Source organism: Lactuca serriola, chromosome 3 (genome assembly GCF_051521515.1).
Source record: "Lactuca serriola cultivar US96UC23 chromosome 3, Lser_US96UC23_V15, whole genome shotgun sequence".
Classification (NCBI taxonomy): Eukaryota; Viridiplantae; Streptophyta; class Magnoliopsida; order Asterales; family Asteraceae; genus Lactuca; species Lactuca serriola.
In genome coordinates, this window is record NC_136410.1 from 165,407,547 (window position 1) to 165,424,076 (window position 16,530).

A 16,530-nucleotide genomic window follows, 5' to 3' on the forward strand; every position below is an offset into this window, starting at 1 on the left:
TACAGCTCCTAGCTCCAAGTCGTGTGTGGTATAGTTGACCTCGTGTGCTTTCAACTGTCTAGAAGCATAGGCAATTACTTTTCCTCTTTGCATAAGCACACAGCCTAAACCTTGATTAGACGCATCACAGTAGACAACGAAGTCCTTTGTCCCCTCGGGTAGGGACAGAACAGGCGTGCTGCACAAAGCTCTCTTCAGTGTCTGGAATGCGGTTTCTTGTTTATCACTCCAAAAAAAGGGTACACCTTTCTGTGTTAGAGTGGTTAGAGGTTTGGCGATTCTGGAAAAGTTTTAGATAAATCTTCGATAATAGCCAGCGAGACCGAAAAATTGTCGAATTTCTGTGGGTGTCTTCGGTGCCGACCAATTCTCTATCGCCTTTATCTTGGAAGGATCTACATGAATACCCTCCTCGCTTACCACATGACCGAGGAAAGTTACCTTCCGAATCCAAAATTCGCATTTGGAAAACTTCGCGTACAACTTCTCGGATCGCAGGGTCTCCAACACTAGCCTCAAGTGTTGTTTGTGGTCTTCTTCACTTCTGGAGTAGACGAGTATATCATCAATGAACACAATGACAAACTTATCCAGATAAGGATGACACACCCGGTTCATCAGGTCCATGAACACTGCTGGTGCGTTGGTTAGACCAAAGGGCATCACTACGAACTCGTAATGTCCATATCGAGTCCTGAAAGTTGTTTTGGACACATCACTTTCATGAACTCGAAGCTGATGGTACCCTGATCGAAGGTCTATCTTAGAGAAGTAACTAGCTCCCTGGAGTTGATCGAAGAGGTCTTCTATTCGTGGAAGAGGATATCGGTTTTTAACATTCAACTTATTTAGCTCGCGATAATCGATACACATCCAAAAAGATCCATCTTTCTTCTTGACAAACAAAACCGGAGCTCCCCAGGGTGAGGAACTCGGTCTAATGAATCCTTTACTAAGCAACTCGTTAAGTTGACTGGATAACTCCTGCATCTCTGCTGGAGCTAAGCGATACGGAGACTTCGCTACGGGAGTAGCTCAAGGAATTAGGTCAATACGGAACTCGACCTGACGCTCGGGAGGGATTCCTGGAAGCTCTTCGAGAAACACATCAGGAAAAAATTACAGACCACGGGGATGCTCACGAGGTCTTTAACTTCCTGTTTCTCGTTGATTACATGGGCCAAGAATGCAATACACTCCTTTCGCAGGAGTTTCTGAGCTTTGATGCAGGAAATGATACGAAGGTTGGAACCGAGTTTATCCCCATAGATCACTAGGGTTTGACCCGAAGGAAGGTTGAGACGGATGGTTTTTTCGAAACAAAGGATATCTGCATGATTGGGACTCAACCAATCCATGCCAATGATGACATCAAAGCTCTTTATGAATACCGGCATAAGATCGATAGGAAATGAATGGTCGTTCAAGGTAAGGGTACAACCTACGAACACCTCGCTAGCGTTTTCCTTCTCTCCGTTCGCCATCTCGACGGTAAATATTTCGGTTAAAGGTTGGAAATTATGTTTTAGTTTATGTTTAAATGCATGACTAATAAAACTCCTTTCAGCACCCGAATCGAAAAGAATATTAGCGTACGAGTTGTCGAGAAGGAACGTACCCGAGACAACAGTGGGATCGGCGACCGCTTCCTCCCGTCTCATAGCGAGGACCCTTCCAATGTTATCAGCAGTAGACTTTTTGGGGCAGTTCCTTTTAAAGTGCCCAACTTCACCACAGTTGTAGCAGGCCTGACCAACGCCTGTTCCCGAAGATTGATTTGCTGATTGGGTCGAGGCTTTGCAGAATCGGACCGTGTGCCCCTTTTTACCACAATTTGTACAGGAAAGTTCTCGACAGGGGCCGGGGTTGTGGTGATACTTGCACTTATCACAGAGAGGGAGATTACCAACATATCGGCTGGTAGGAGTTGGAGCTGTGGATCCCACAACAGAGGCAGCAGTAACGGGGGTAGTAGCAGCATAGACTGCTACTGTTTGCTGTCTTTTGGAGGAGCCTTGGGAAGATTGACCCTTCTTCTTCTTCCAGAATTTTCTATTCTCACCACTGCTTTTAGTCGACTCAGGGGCAGTGGTGGCTTCCTCAACATCATCACTGTGGTGAATTATGGCTTGGGCTAAAGTCTTAGCACTATCATAAGTATCCGGGCGAGTAGCCAAGACATGACCCTTTGTCAGATTGGTTAGCCCCCAAATAAACCTCTCGATCTTTTTTCTTTCAGGGGTGACTAGACCAGGGCAAAGAAGGGCAAGATCATCGAATCGGGAAGTGTATGCAGCAATGTCGGAACCTTTCATGTTCAGGTTCCAGAGCTCGTGCTCTAGCTTCTGCATTTCACCTCGGGGACAATATTCAGCAAGGAGGAGTTCTTTCATAGCTTCCCAGCTCATGGCATTGGCTACGGGGAGGGTCAAGGATTTGACTCAGCCATTCCACCAAGTCAATGCTTTATCAAGGAAGGTACAAGCTGCGAACTTGACCTTATCGGACTCAGCACAGGCACAGATTTCGAAGATGGATTCGATTCTCTCGAACAATCGGGATAAGGAAATGACACCACCAGTGCCATTGAAGAAAGAAGGCTTTGCATTCATGAAGTCTTTGTAGGAACCCTCCTTACGGCGTTCCTGGTTACTGTCTTGATTCTGATTACTGCCTCCTGAACCACCGGAACCACCGGTGTTTAGCTGGGACATGGCAGCTGCCACCGCGGCGGTAACAGCTGTTTGAAATAACACAGGATCGATTTCAGGAGGAGGTGGCGGAGGGTTGTTGGAGTTGGATCTTCTTCTGGGAGGCATCTTGATCTAATAAGATCAAGAAAGAGAGGATGGTAAGTCCTCTGAATCGAATCGAGAGATATCACAGATATACAAATATTCCGAGTAAGCGATAAGCGATAAAGCGAAAAGGAGTTATCAAAGCAGATAGTTTATCGCTAATGGAACAATTAAGGATCAATGCATGTACGAGGATTTCTACGAAGGATTGGCTGCAGAAATACTCCCATAGTATTTCATGATTCGCTACGATACTGGCTCGATGTTGGTGGTATTAGGGTAAGTTTTAGGCATGCCGCATACCACAGTCACTCCCAAGCACATGTTGGCTGTGTCTCGAATGAATATAGTTGGCCAGGCTATATAGATCCTAGACACGACTACATAACTGCTCAGGTTTAACCGCAGTACACAACACCCATTTACTTATGTTTTGTTCTACTTATAGTTACGTATCTCGACGGTTCGATATACTTGTATACTTTTGAAAATACTTGTAGTTTGAAAATACTTTTAATTCAGAGCACTGAGTACCCTTTAGTGTTTATAGTTTTTTACCATGTAAGGTTTGGTATACTTTATTCACTATAAACAAGGGCTCTGATACCAATCTATCACACCCCGAAAACCGAAGGCGAAAACATTTATGGGGTTGACTCCATGTTGAGTATCAAATCCAATGTACATAGTAAGTAAAGTAGCACAACCATTACATTACATATAAAAGTTTTACAATTGTTTTCAAAAGTAAAGTTGTATAGTTGTGATACATAGTATATATATATATATATATATATATATATATATATATATATGAACAAAATGAAATGGGTCTTCTGAGCATTCCAACTTCAAACAAAAAGGTTCTTCGGTACCTATTCTAACGTCGACCTGAGAACACAAGCGGTTTTGAAAATCAGCATAACGCTGGTGAGTTCATAAGTAGTTTTGTTTTGTGAAAAATGTACATGTTTCCTTTATGATTTCGAAAATGTAACACACGCCAAGAATATCCCACTTTTTCTTAAAAGTTGATTGTTGTTTCACAATTACAAAGTATAGTAGGTTTGTACATTGAAAACACATTACTCATGCAAAAAAAATGTATGGTTTGATTATCCGGTTTGCTAAACTGTTCTGTCTGGGTTCCAATGTATCCCCAGGAAAGTCCCATACTTTCCTGATTGTGAGTTATCATTTGTAAAAGATGTAATGTTATATTTTTTGTTACACTTTTCTAGTTAAGTATATGATCCCCAGGAAAGCCCCATGCTTTCCTGAATGTTGGTTTTCATTGTAAAGATGTATTCTGTTAGACCTGGTTATGTAACAAGGTTTCCCAGGAAGATCCCATACCTTCCTGAATGTTAGTTATCAATGTAAAAGATGTATAAAATTATTCATTATTACTATAAGTAAATCCCTGTTATCCTAATTGCGAGTTCCATAACCATACTAAGGACTGAACCTGTGGCAATAAGTAGTCCACAACCTTATGACTTTCGTCACCCTTGAACCATTTCGGTTCGGCAGTAGCTAGCAGCCAGGTGTGGGGTAGTCAGCCCCATATAGATCTATACACTCAAGTCATGCTCTCTAAATCCCAGAGATTCTGGTTACGGGTGTAGTCCTCAACTCGTGTATCTCTGTGGAGTGTTCGCCGAGGACGTGTCTCCAATCATACAGGAATAACAAATTTACTAGTAATAATATGATAATCCTCCATTCGCGTATCTCTGTGGAATGTTACCGAGGACAAGACAGTGTACAAATTATATTGTTCATGTGTTCTAATGTCATGCTTTTAACTGGTAAAATGTGGAAAACCATTTGTGAAATATATAAAACGTAACAGCTTATAAAACCCATTTCACAAATAAATGTTTAAGTGATCTGTATGTTCTACTGGTTATCAGTTGTGTATATCAGTACTAAAAGCATATGAAATGTGAAACACACACACGAAAATAAGTTTTGAGTACAAGAAAATCCTTGTACCTTGCTTGTGTTCCCCCCAGAAAACAGTGAAAAACAGTGAAAAAGGGTAGGGGTATGAACTCACTGGACTCGGAAATGTGTCGGTTTTGGATACTAGACGTTGGTTCGGGGATTGATTACTCACGATGTCCCTATATAAAATGTAATAATGTCCATATATAACTAATTAGATTTACAATTACTAATTATTTGGTACATTACACTCCAACGAGGTTAAACACCCCAAAACGAGTGTTTGGAGTGACCCGGGTGACATCTACGGACGTGTATTGGCACTAGGGACTTGGGTTTTGAGTTTACTCCCCAAGAGTAAACATTTAAATGAGTTCACAACCACAAAACACACCCATACATGAGTTTACGGCCGTAAACTCATGTTGGTGTGAATTTGGGTGTTTAATGGCTTATTTGGACATGGGGATTGTTGGAACGGATTTCTAAAATACCTTGGAATGGTTTGAATGAACTTATACCATTTAAAAGGGAGTTTAAGGCTGTAAACTTAGAGTTTACGGCCGTAAACTCACCCATGGACAAGAAAATTTTGTTTAAGGCACAAGGAGTAATCACATGTGATTCTAACTAATTTTCTAAGGATTGGTATCATTTTTAGGCTTCAATTAACACCTTAATATGAGTTTACAGCCCAGATACATACTCTCTGGCCGTAAACTCTAATATGGTTAATAAAAATTGGTTTTTGATGCTTAAAACACTCATATGCAATTCTAGGAATTTTTCCAAGCCTTGTTATGAATTTAGGTTACCATTCAACACATTTTTTAGGAGTTTACGGCCTAGAAGCATGTTCTATGGCCATAAACTCTCTCATACTCATGAAAAATTAGTTTTTGATTCTTAAAACAATCACATGTGATTTTAGAAATTTAATCAAGCCTTTGAGATGAATTAAATGCATCATTTGACATAGATATATGAGTTTACGGCCAAAGGGTATGTTCCTAGGCTGTAAAATCCTATATGTGGCATTTTTGATGTGTTTCAAACCCCTAAACTATTTTTAGATGGATCTAGGATTTACCACAAAGCTATTGGTTAAGTTACAAGGCATTCTAGCATGATTTAAGGCACTTAATCCCCATTTTAGAGGAGTGTACGGCCCAAGAAGGAGCCTTGGCCATAAACTCTCTTTTGTCCCATATAATTCATGTTTTAATTGTTTTAAGTCTCAATTTGCAAGCCTTAAGGTCTTATCTATGTCCCAACTATGATTTGGAAGGGTTATTTAGCTCAAAACCCTCATTTATATGAGTTTACGGCCTAGGATAGTTCTAGGGCCGTAAACACACAATGATGGTCCTAATCCATAGATTATACTCTAATTTGAAGGCTAAAGAGGTTGAATAGCAAGCTAGGGAAGTTACCTCAAAGATTTGAAGCCTTAAACTTGAGATTTGGACCTTTAATTCTAGTTTGAGGAGAGAGGTTGGAAATGTTTATGGAAGAAATGGCCAAAAGCTTCAAATGAAAGCTTTGAATCATTTATATAGTGCTCGGGAATTGGACACGATGAAATTCTACCCGATACCGGCGTTAAGTGGGGCTTTTGGTCATACCCGACAAAATTGTCGTGACCCGATATGGTCGATTCTAGAATTATTCTGTTAGTTATAATGGGGTGTTAAAATGATTCTTAATGACATTAAGACACCCATTAAATCATTTTAGATTGATATAAGTTATGGATTTAATAAAATGGCGAAATCGAAAACGAATTTGGAAACGACGTTTGGTTGATCAAATTGGATTACAAGTTGCGTTACAAGAAGTGATACGAAATTTCGGGTTGTTACAATCCCAAATGAAGATCCCGGTCCTTTTAGACCTCCTAAACCATAAAGTCACGAACTTTATGTGCTTGCATGAAAGGTTGGGGTCAAAACATGATTTTGGTCCTTTTAAAAAACTTTAAGACCCACAAACACATGCATGGTTGTGGCTTAACCACCAATGTTCGATTTTTATGATTCTTAGTGCCTCTAAGAGCCCAAAAGGACAACTATTATGGTCTGAAATCATTAAGATGCAAGAAGCCTTAACAATGGAGTCCAAAAGTAACTTTAAACACCCCTATAAATAAATCTAAGAATATAATGGCCAAGGTTGGAACTAGATACCTCAAATAATTTAGAAATAGTGCTAATCTTCTGGATCTACAAGCTCTTGTTGGATCCTTGCTCATTCTTCATGTTTCTTCCTCTTCCAAAGCACCAAAACTACACCAAAAACTCTCAAATAGCTCCCAAATCACAAGAACACACAAAAGTAGGCTAGGGGTTTTCGTGGAGGCTGTATGGGGGTGAAGGGAGGCTGGACTACATGGGTAATGTTCTTTATATAGGAAGTAAACCCTTAATTTTAAGGTTTAAGGAGCTGCACATGTACGTTGGACGTAATCCTGGTACGTTAGGCGTACGTGCTTCACCTCCGCGCTTCCTTTCCACGAGTACGTTCGGCGTACACAGCAATGTACCCCTCGCGTACGCAGCTCCCTCAGCACACTAGCATGGCCTAAAGCTCAAAGCCCAAACCAAACCACACCACACTTCAATTTTGATGAATAATAATAACACCTAGAAAATATCGAATGCTACAAATCTCCCCTACTTGAATTCGACTTCGTCCTCGAAGTCCGTTGCCGCTGCTGAAAATAACTAGGGATAGTACTCTCTCATCTCATCCTCCGGCTCCCAAGTCCATTCTGAGCCTTTGTCGTGTTGTCACTGTACCTTCACCAACTCTACTTCCTTGTTCCTTAACGTCTTCATCTTCTTATCTACAATGGCTGTCGGTCACTCGATGTAGTTTAGGCTATCATCCACCTGAATATCCTTGAGAGGTACCACTACAGAGTCGTCTACCAACCATTTCTGCTGCTGGGAGACGTGAAAGGTGCTATGAATCTGAATAAGCTCGGCTGGGAGATGCAACCTATATGCCACCTTGCCCACCCGTGTCGCAACCCTGAAAGGACCGACGTACCTAGGGCCCAACTTGCCCTGCTTACTAAATCGAATGACGCCTTTCCAAGGAGACGCTTTCAGGAGTACCTTATCTCTGACTTGGAACTCCAGGTTCAATCGACGCTTGTCGGCATAACTTTTTTGCCGACTCTTAGTAGTCTGAAGCCTGCTCTGAACCTGCTAGATCCTCTCTATAGTCTTGAGTACCACTTCGGTACTCCCCATGACCCTCTGACCAACCTCACCCCAACATATCGGGGTCCTGCACTTCCTCCCATACAACATCTCGAAAGGAGGACAATCAATACTCGCATGATAGCTGTTATTATAGGAGAACTCATCACAAGGAAGGTAAGTATCCAAACTACCTCCGAAGTCTAAAACACATGCCCGCAACATGTCCTCCAGAGTGTTGATGCTCCGGTCACTCTGACCATCCGTCCACGGGTGAAAAGCAGTACTGAAGTGCAGAAGAGTACCCAACTCGTCGTGAAACTTCTTCCAAAATCTAGAAGTAAACCGCACATCTCGATCCGAAATCACTAAGACTAGAACCCTGTGCTGAGCTACTACCTCTCGAATGTAGATATCGGCCAACATTTCGACCGAGATGCTCTCCTGGATTGGTATGAAATCGGCACTCTTGGTTAAACGATCCACAATGCCCAAATCGAATCCACTCCCCGTGCAGTCCTTGGAAGCTTTGCGATGAAATCCATAGTAATATCTTCCCATTTCAACATGGGAATGTCCAACGGATGCATCTTTCCATGAGGCTTCTGGTGCTCGTCCTTGACCTTTCCGCAGGTCAAGCACCTCTCGACGTACCAAGCTACGTCCCGCTTCGTGATGGGCCACCAGTAGTCGGGTCGAACATCTATGTACATCTTTGTCGCCCCGAGATGGATAGAAAACCCAGATTTGTACGCCTCCTCCATCAATACCTGGCACACAACTCGATGATATGGGACCCAAACCCTATGGTGAAGAGTCAACAATCCATGACTATCATAGTCGAAGGAGGAAGCCTGACCCACAATACGCTCGCTCATGCGACCTTCCTCCTTCATGGCCTCCTGCTGGGCCTCCCGAATCCGTTCCAACAGCGGAGTCACAACCGTCATCCTCATACAATTATCCCTGATCGGTGCTGCCTTGCGGCTAAACGCGCCGGCCACGATATTGGCCTTCCCCGGGTGGTAGAGGATCTCACAATCATAATCCTTTACCACATCAAGACATCGACGCTACCTCATATTCATATTTGGCTGATCGATGAGATACCTCAGGCTCTTTTGGTCCATGTAAATGGTACAACGAACCCCATATAGGTAATGACGCCAAATCTTGAGGGTGAAAACAACAACTTCCGGCTCCAAATGATGCGTCGGATAGTTCGCCTCGTGAGGCTTTAAATACCTCGAAGCGTAAGCGATAACATGCCCTCTCTGCATCCAGACCGTGCCCAAACCCGAGATGGACGCATGAATATACTAGAAAATCATCCATGCCGTCTGGCAGGGCTACGATCGACACCTCGTACAATCTTTGTCTCAACGTCTCAAATGAGGCCTGCTGCTCAGGCCCCTAGCGAAAGACCACGACTTTCCTCGTCAGCCGAGTTAGGGGCGCGACTATCTTGGAGAAGTCATGAATGAATATCCGATAATAGTCTGCTAGTCCCACAAAGCACCGAATCTCAGAAGGAGACCTCGAAATCTCCCACCTCATCACGACCTCTAGCTTGGCCGACTCAACCGAAATCTCATTCTGGTTGACAAGGTTCCCAAGAAAATGCACCTCGCGCAACCAGAACTCGCACTTGGGGAACATAACATGCAAGCTCTCCTTACTCAAAGTATCCAAACCCTGCCGCAAGTGCTCCTCATGTTGCTCCCATGTCTTGGAAGAAACCAAGATGTCGTCAATGAAAACAATCAGAGACCTATCTAACATCGGTCTACACACGCGGTTCATGAGATCCATGAACGCGGAAGGAGCATTGGTGAGCCCAAAAGGCAGCACCACGAACTCATAGTGACCATATTGTGTCTGGAATGCAACCTTCTGCACATCCTCCTCTCTGACTCTCATCAGATGATAACCCGAATGCAAATCAATCTTGTAGAACCAAGAAGCTCCCTGAAGTTGGTCAAAGAGATAATCAATCCTCGGGAGTGGGTAATGGTTCTTCACCGTTACTTTATTCAGCTCCTGATAATCTATACACATTCGATGCGACCCATCCTTCTTTTTCTCAAATAAAATTGTGGCTCTCAAGGTGAACTGGTTGGTCTAATGAACCCCTTGTCTAACAGCTCATGTAGTTGTGTAGACAACTCCTGCATCTCAGGAGGAGCCAACCGATACGGTGCATTGGCTATCGGTGTCGCACCAGGGACTAGGTCGATCCTGAACTCTACCTGCCTCTGTAGAGGTACTCAAGGAAACTCCTCTGGAAATATATCCGTGAACTCTCGTACCACTGGCACATCACTCACCGTCGCCTTACCCGCCTCCCGGGTATCCAAGACATAGGTGACATACCCTGCGCATCCCTGCTAGAGGTAGCGCCTAGCTCTCAGTCCAGAACATTAAGTTGGTCCCTATTGTGGCCTCTCGCCCTGAAATACCATCTCTCCCCCACTTGGGTTCCTGATCCACACCAACTGTTGCGCATAGTCGATCACCGGCCCATTGGGGCTCAATCAATCCATCCTTACGAAAACCTTGTTCCCCCGTAATGGTATGGGAACCAAATCTACCAAGTGGTGCTCTTCGTACAGCCTCATAACACAATCTATGAAAACCTCTGACGCCCGCACTGATCGGTCGTCCGTAATCTCAACCTCTAGGGGCAATCTAACATGCCCGAAGACTCAAGAAACCTCTTACTGAGAGCAAGAGAGACAAATGATTGGTTAGCACCCGAATCAAACAATACCTAGACCGGAATACTGTTCACATGGAACGATCCTAAACAAAACATATAGCATAACATATCAATCACACAAGGGAAATATAATAAAAGCTAGAGAGAAGAAACCATACCAGTCACCACATTGAGTGCGGCGTGTGCCTCCTCGGCTGTCAACTGAAATGCTCGGCTCCTCACCACTAGAGCCTCTGACTTGACCTTCCGGTCATCTGTAACTCGCGCAGTCGCTGGAGTCGGCGCCACCATTGTCGCTGCTGTTGCTGCTACTGTCAATCTAGGGCAATTGGCCTTTTTATGGCCCCTCTGATTGCAATGAAAGCAAATTAGATCCGAAGTTTGATCAGTGGGGGCAGGAGCAGTACAATCCCCGCCAAAATGCCCCGTCTTGCTGCACTTCTGGCTGCCTGATGATCCCGATGTACAAGCTCCCGCATACGGCCGGCCGTATTTCCTTGGGTTTCTTCCCCGAAACCCCGATACTCTGCTCTCTCTCTGCCTTCCTCTTCCTAAGGTGCTCTAAATCAATCTCCCTCCCCTTCGCCCTGGCAATCATGGACTCTAGGGTCGGGCAGGCTAAATAGCTGACTTGCTCCCGAATGTCAGCCCTGAACATATCATAATAGTGGGTCTTTTGCATCTCCTCATCCCCTGCATACTGAGGTACCAACAAGGACCTCTCCCGAACTTGGCGGTGATCTCCGCCACTGACTCTGTAGTTTGTCTCGTATCAAGAAACTCCCTGGCCAGCTGTTGAAGCTCCACAGCTGCCGCAAACTCAGCCCTGAACCTGGTCACAATTTCTGACCAAGTCATAGCCTCAATGTCTGGGGTTCCCAGTGAGTCATCGACTGACTCCCACCAATCCCTATCGTTGTCCCTCAAACAACCCGCAGCAAAGCGGACCTTTGACCCCTCCAGGTAGAAGCTCGTCAACTGCGCATACTCGATGTCCGCAATCCATCTCTTGGCTGCAATGGGGTCTTCGCCCCACAATGGACAGTGTGTGCATACCCAACTGGCTGGACCCCTAGTCACTCCTGAATGTCCGAAGGCGATCTTTCATCAACTCGATTAACCCCTCCTTGGTCGACCTGAAAATTAACGGGGTCGCCTCAAGGATACCCCTCATGATCTCCGATGCGATGAACTCGCTAGCCCATCATCAACCAGCTCTGATCCCGCACTCAAGCCTGACCCTGATCCTGAACCATATCCTGCTCCATGTCGCATAATCGCCATACTGAAAACAAACACAATGATGTTAGGGTCATACATACTCTTGAGAGATCTCACACACTCTCCAAGTTTCCTATTTCTATCTCAGCCCTCCTTGATTTGAGTACGGATCCTTTGCTTCCAGTAGTACGGGCCCATATTACCTTCCACATCTATCTGTAGTTTCCTCAAGAATTGCCTTGATTTTACCAAGTCCCTTTCTACTAATACAACTTTGCAACTAATATCATCCTAGGCTTGTCCTAAGGCACTCTCCGATTTACTCTCCGCCATCAGCTACACAAGGAGTCCCTACCATCTTTCCCTAACTAGCTTGTGGATATGGTTACATATCCGCTCACTAGTTAGTTAAAGCTAGCCAGAACCCCCCTTTCAGCACAAAGCAAGCAGCATTCGTGCATAGAGTATCCAATACCAGGCATAACCTAATCAGATTACCATACTGTTGGCTAACCATCCCTAGCATATTGCTCAATAAACTCATACAACAGCCATATAAGGCATCCTCCCTAGATCTGCAGCCCTAATCTAGCATGCAGTTCTCATAATCATAACATATAACATAACATAGCATGTAAGGGTATCTTGGGAAAACTTACTTAAGCTCGGCCAGCCGCACGCAACACACACCTCGTTCTTTCTCAAAATTCTTTAACTTAGCTTTTAGAAAACTATTTTATTGTAAAAATACTTCAATCCCTCGATTTGAGTCCAAACACCCCCGAAGGTGTGTCCGAATCCCTCAAACGAAGGCTCTGATACCAACTTGTAACATCCCAATTTTCGAGTCCAATAGTTTCGTTTTTAATTAAGTAATTTATAAAACCGTTTACTGAAAACATTGTAGATATCAAATCAATCCATAAATCATCATAAACATGTCTCAAAACAAACATCGAGTAGTAAAAAAAACAGAGTATAATCCCAAAACACTCAATGTTGAAATTATGTGTGTGTGTGTGTGTGATGCGCTGCTACGCCGCCGACTCATTCCCCTTGGATAAATAGATACCTGAAACCAGAAATGAAACTATAAGCAAAAAGCTTAGTGAGTTCCCCCGTCATACCACATACTATACAATCATACATCTTGTCGGGCAATTCCGGGGTGCCCGACCTACCCATGTCAAGCCATTTTGGGGTGCTGACTACCCGTGTCAAGCCATTCTGGGGTGCTGACTACCCGTGTCTGACCATTCTGGAGTGCCTGCCTACAGTCTAGCCTATCTCACCCGGTCACGGGGGACTATTTCACCCACTACTAGTATCAGATAATAACATATCATAAACATGTTGTCAGATATATCTGGGGTGTTCGACCTACCCTTCGGTCCTAACAACCGATCGGGGGACTAAACCCCTCCTACTAACACTATCACATAGAACATAACATACTAGCACATAGAACATATCAAGTAATAGCAAACCCAACAATTATCACTGAGACAACCACCTCAACTATAATCAACTACTAGTGGGTCGACCTTGGTGCCTTAGACCCACTTCTACTGGAAGGTAACTCAGCTTGTAAACTGTTGGGTTTTGAGCAATCTAACACTTCCTAAGTATGCATGCAACCCTAATCCTTGGATCTGTGTTTGTCTAAATACATGCAAAATAATAATTTTCCAAGGTTCATAACCTATCTAACATGGCATGGGGAACATTTAAACATAAAAGAGTTAGATGAGATTACATACCTTTTGATGTGATTGATTCCTTGGAGTTTGAGAGCCAAGCACCAATAGTGTGAATGCCTCAAATGGAATCACAAATCACCACAAACACTTGGAAAACTTTGAGAGAGTGTATACACACATAGAAAATCGGCCACACACACAAAACCACACTAGTAGCTATTTCATGTAACATAAGCATGCTTATATAGTGTGCATGGTTAGGGTGACACCCTAATAACCCATGACCTTTCCTTTTCCAAGGATCCATGGGTTAAAAGCTCCATGGATCATCCATGGACTTCCACACAAGCCTAGCCCATTAACAAATGAGTGTTAACCCACACTATATAAAACAATAGCCCACAATCTAATTAGTCTTCCTTTTAATCTCTAAGTTAATTCATAATTAATTTAAGATTAAGACTAATTAAATAACATGACTTCATATTAATATATTATAACTTATAATATATTAATAATCATATGTGTATAACTCTCATAAAATTATCCATAAATAGTTTGGATGAAATGCAACCCAAATGGACCATGCCGGGTCGGGTCAAGTATATACCAAATAAGTTATGGACTTAGACACCTTATCCAACATAAACTCCATGTCGAACCTCATGGAGGAAATCTCTAACAACTGCTCCAATGACTTTTGGCTAACAGAGACACATAACACTCAATTAGAGTCTATAACACTACTCAGGGTAAAATGACCGTTTTACCCTTCGATCCAATTATGACATACTTAAGTCCCGATTCTAGCTTATCATGTCCATCTCTCTTACGACCCATTAACGATTCCCTAAGGGCCCACTCATTGTTCAATTTCTGAATTAGACCTTATTTTCCCCAAATGGGCCCAAAAATTCCCAAGCCCAATATAATAATCCATATGTTCCTAATACTCAAGTTCCTTATTCCTAAGTCCAAAATGATACTTCACCGTGGGCCTTGGGGACCAAAAGTCCAGGCCCATCCTCTTAGGGCCCAAAAGCCCTATTTTCCCAATCTTCATGCGTACATACAGCGTACTCGGCATGTACGCCAAGCATATGCTGGCCTTGACCACGACGGGGAGTTTAACCCAGTACATGCGGCATACCAGGGAGTACACCCAACGTACTGTCCAGCTTCTTTGGGACTTCATTCATGACTTAATCCGTTAAGTCTTTACGTCCAAAATGCAAATCCAGGTCCTTTTAGACCTTCTAAACCAAAAAGTCACGAACTTTATGTGCTTGCATGCAAGTTTGGGGTCAAAACATGATTTTGGTCCTTTTAACAAACTTTAAGACCCACAAACACTTGCATTGCTGTGGCTTAACCACCAAGGTTCGATTTTTATGACTCTTAGTGCCTTTAAGAGCCCAAAAGGAAAACTATTATGGTCTGAAATTGTTAAGATGCAAGAAGCCTCAACAATGGAGTCCAAAAGTAACTTTAAACACCCCATAAACAAATCTAAGAATATAATGGCCAAGGTTGGAACTTGATACCTCAAATAAATCATAAATCATGCTAATCTTCTAGATCTACAAGCTCTTTGTGGATCCTTGCTCCTTCTTCAAGTTCCTTCCTCTTCCAATGAACCAAAACTACACAAAAACTCTCAAATTGCTCCCAAATCATAAGAACACACAAAAGTAGGCTAGGGTTTTCGTGGAGGCTGTCTGAGGGTGAAGGGAGGCTGAACCACAAATGTAATGTTCTTTATATAGGGAGTAAACCCTAACTTTTAAAGGTTCAAAGAGATGCACACGTACATTGGGCGTACATGCTTGGCCTTCGTGGTTTCTTTCCACGAGTACGATGGGCGTATATGGCATTGTACGCCCCACGTACGCAACTTCCTTAGCCCACTAGCAAGGCCCAAAGGTCAAATCCCAAACCAAACCACACCACACTTCAATTAGCATGAATAATAATAATACCTGGAAAATCCCGGATGCTTAATGATCCTCTAACGACACCTTAGTGCGTTAGTATGTCTAAGAAGAGGAATCTTGAATTGTTGAAATTGTTAAATCAAAAGTTGAATCATAATTCATTCCAAAATCAAGTCTTAGAGTCGTACTCCAAGATTGTGACTTGAGTGACATCATCTTAAGAAGGTTTATAACACTCATCAAATGTGGAGTATAAAATTTTCTTACTCTTGTACATTTAAAATGGGTAAGTTGTGATGTCCTGGACAAGATAAAGACCTATTAAGACTAATTTTGTGAAATGTTTGTCTTGATAAGAACCCACACTAACTATTGAATATTTTTTTGTCAAGGAATGTTTCTTGACAACAGAATCATATATGTCAAGAGGTTAGTGGGAGTCTAAATGATCTTGAAAAGTTTCAAGAACTAATCAAGAGTAAACCTATTGTGAATCACCAGCGCACGACTTGAGGGTTGTAACCTATCATGTTGACACATTCTTGTTTCTGTGTCATTCCAGTTGAGTTGACTATGGATGTGAGTTCTATGAGTTCTCATTTGAATGCATAAAGGAAAAGCACCTTAATTAATGAAAGTTCATTGATCTATGTAGGTGAGTTACTCAAGTACTTGGAAGACCTGGTAGGCCCTTGTGCTGCTAGATGGCAAGAAATAAATATTGAACAAGTTCAGTCCATATTAGTTTGGATTTGTCACCAACATTGTCTTATGGTTATGGTTATGACAAATTCACATGGACAAGAACACATACACTGTAAAATCTAAGTGATAAGGTTTCTCTCCATTTTATGAAAATGATTGTGAGGAAACGCTTTGACTAGGACGATTTTAAGTAGATAGTGATTGTGTACATTGCAATGTCAAATTCAATTATGATTACGGAATTCCTCTTCATAATTCGAATGATGAGATTTGGCAATTAGTTTAAACATTTGTGAC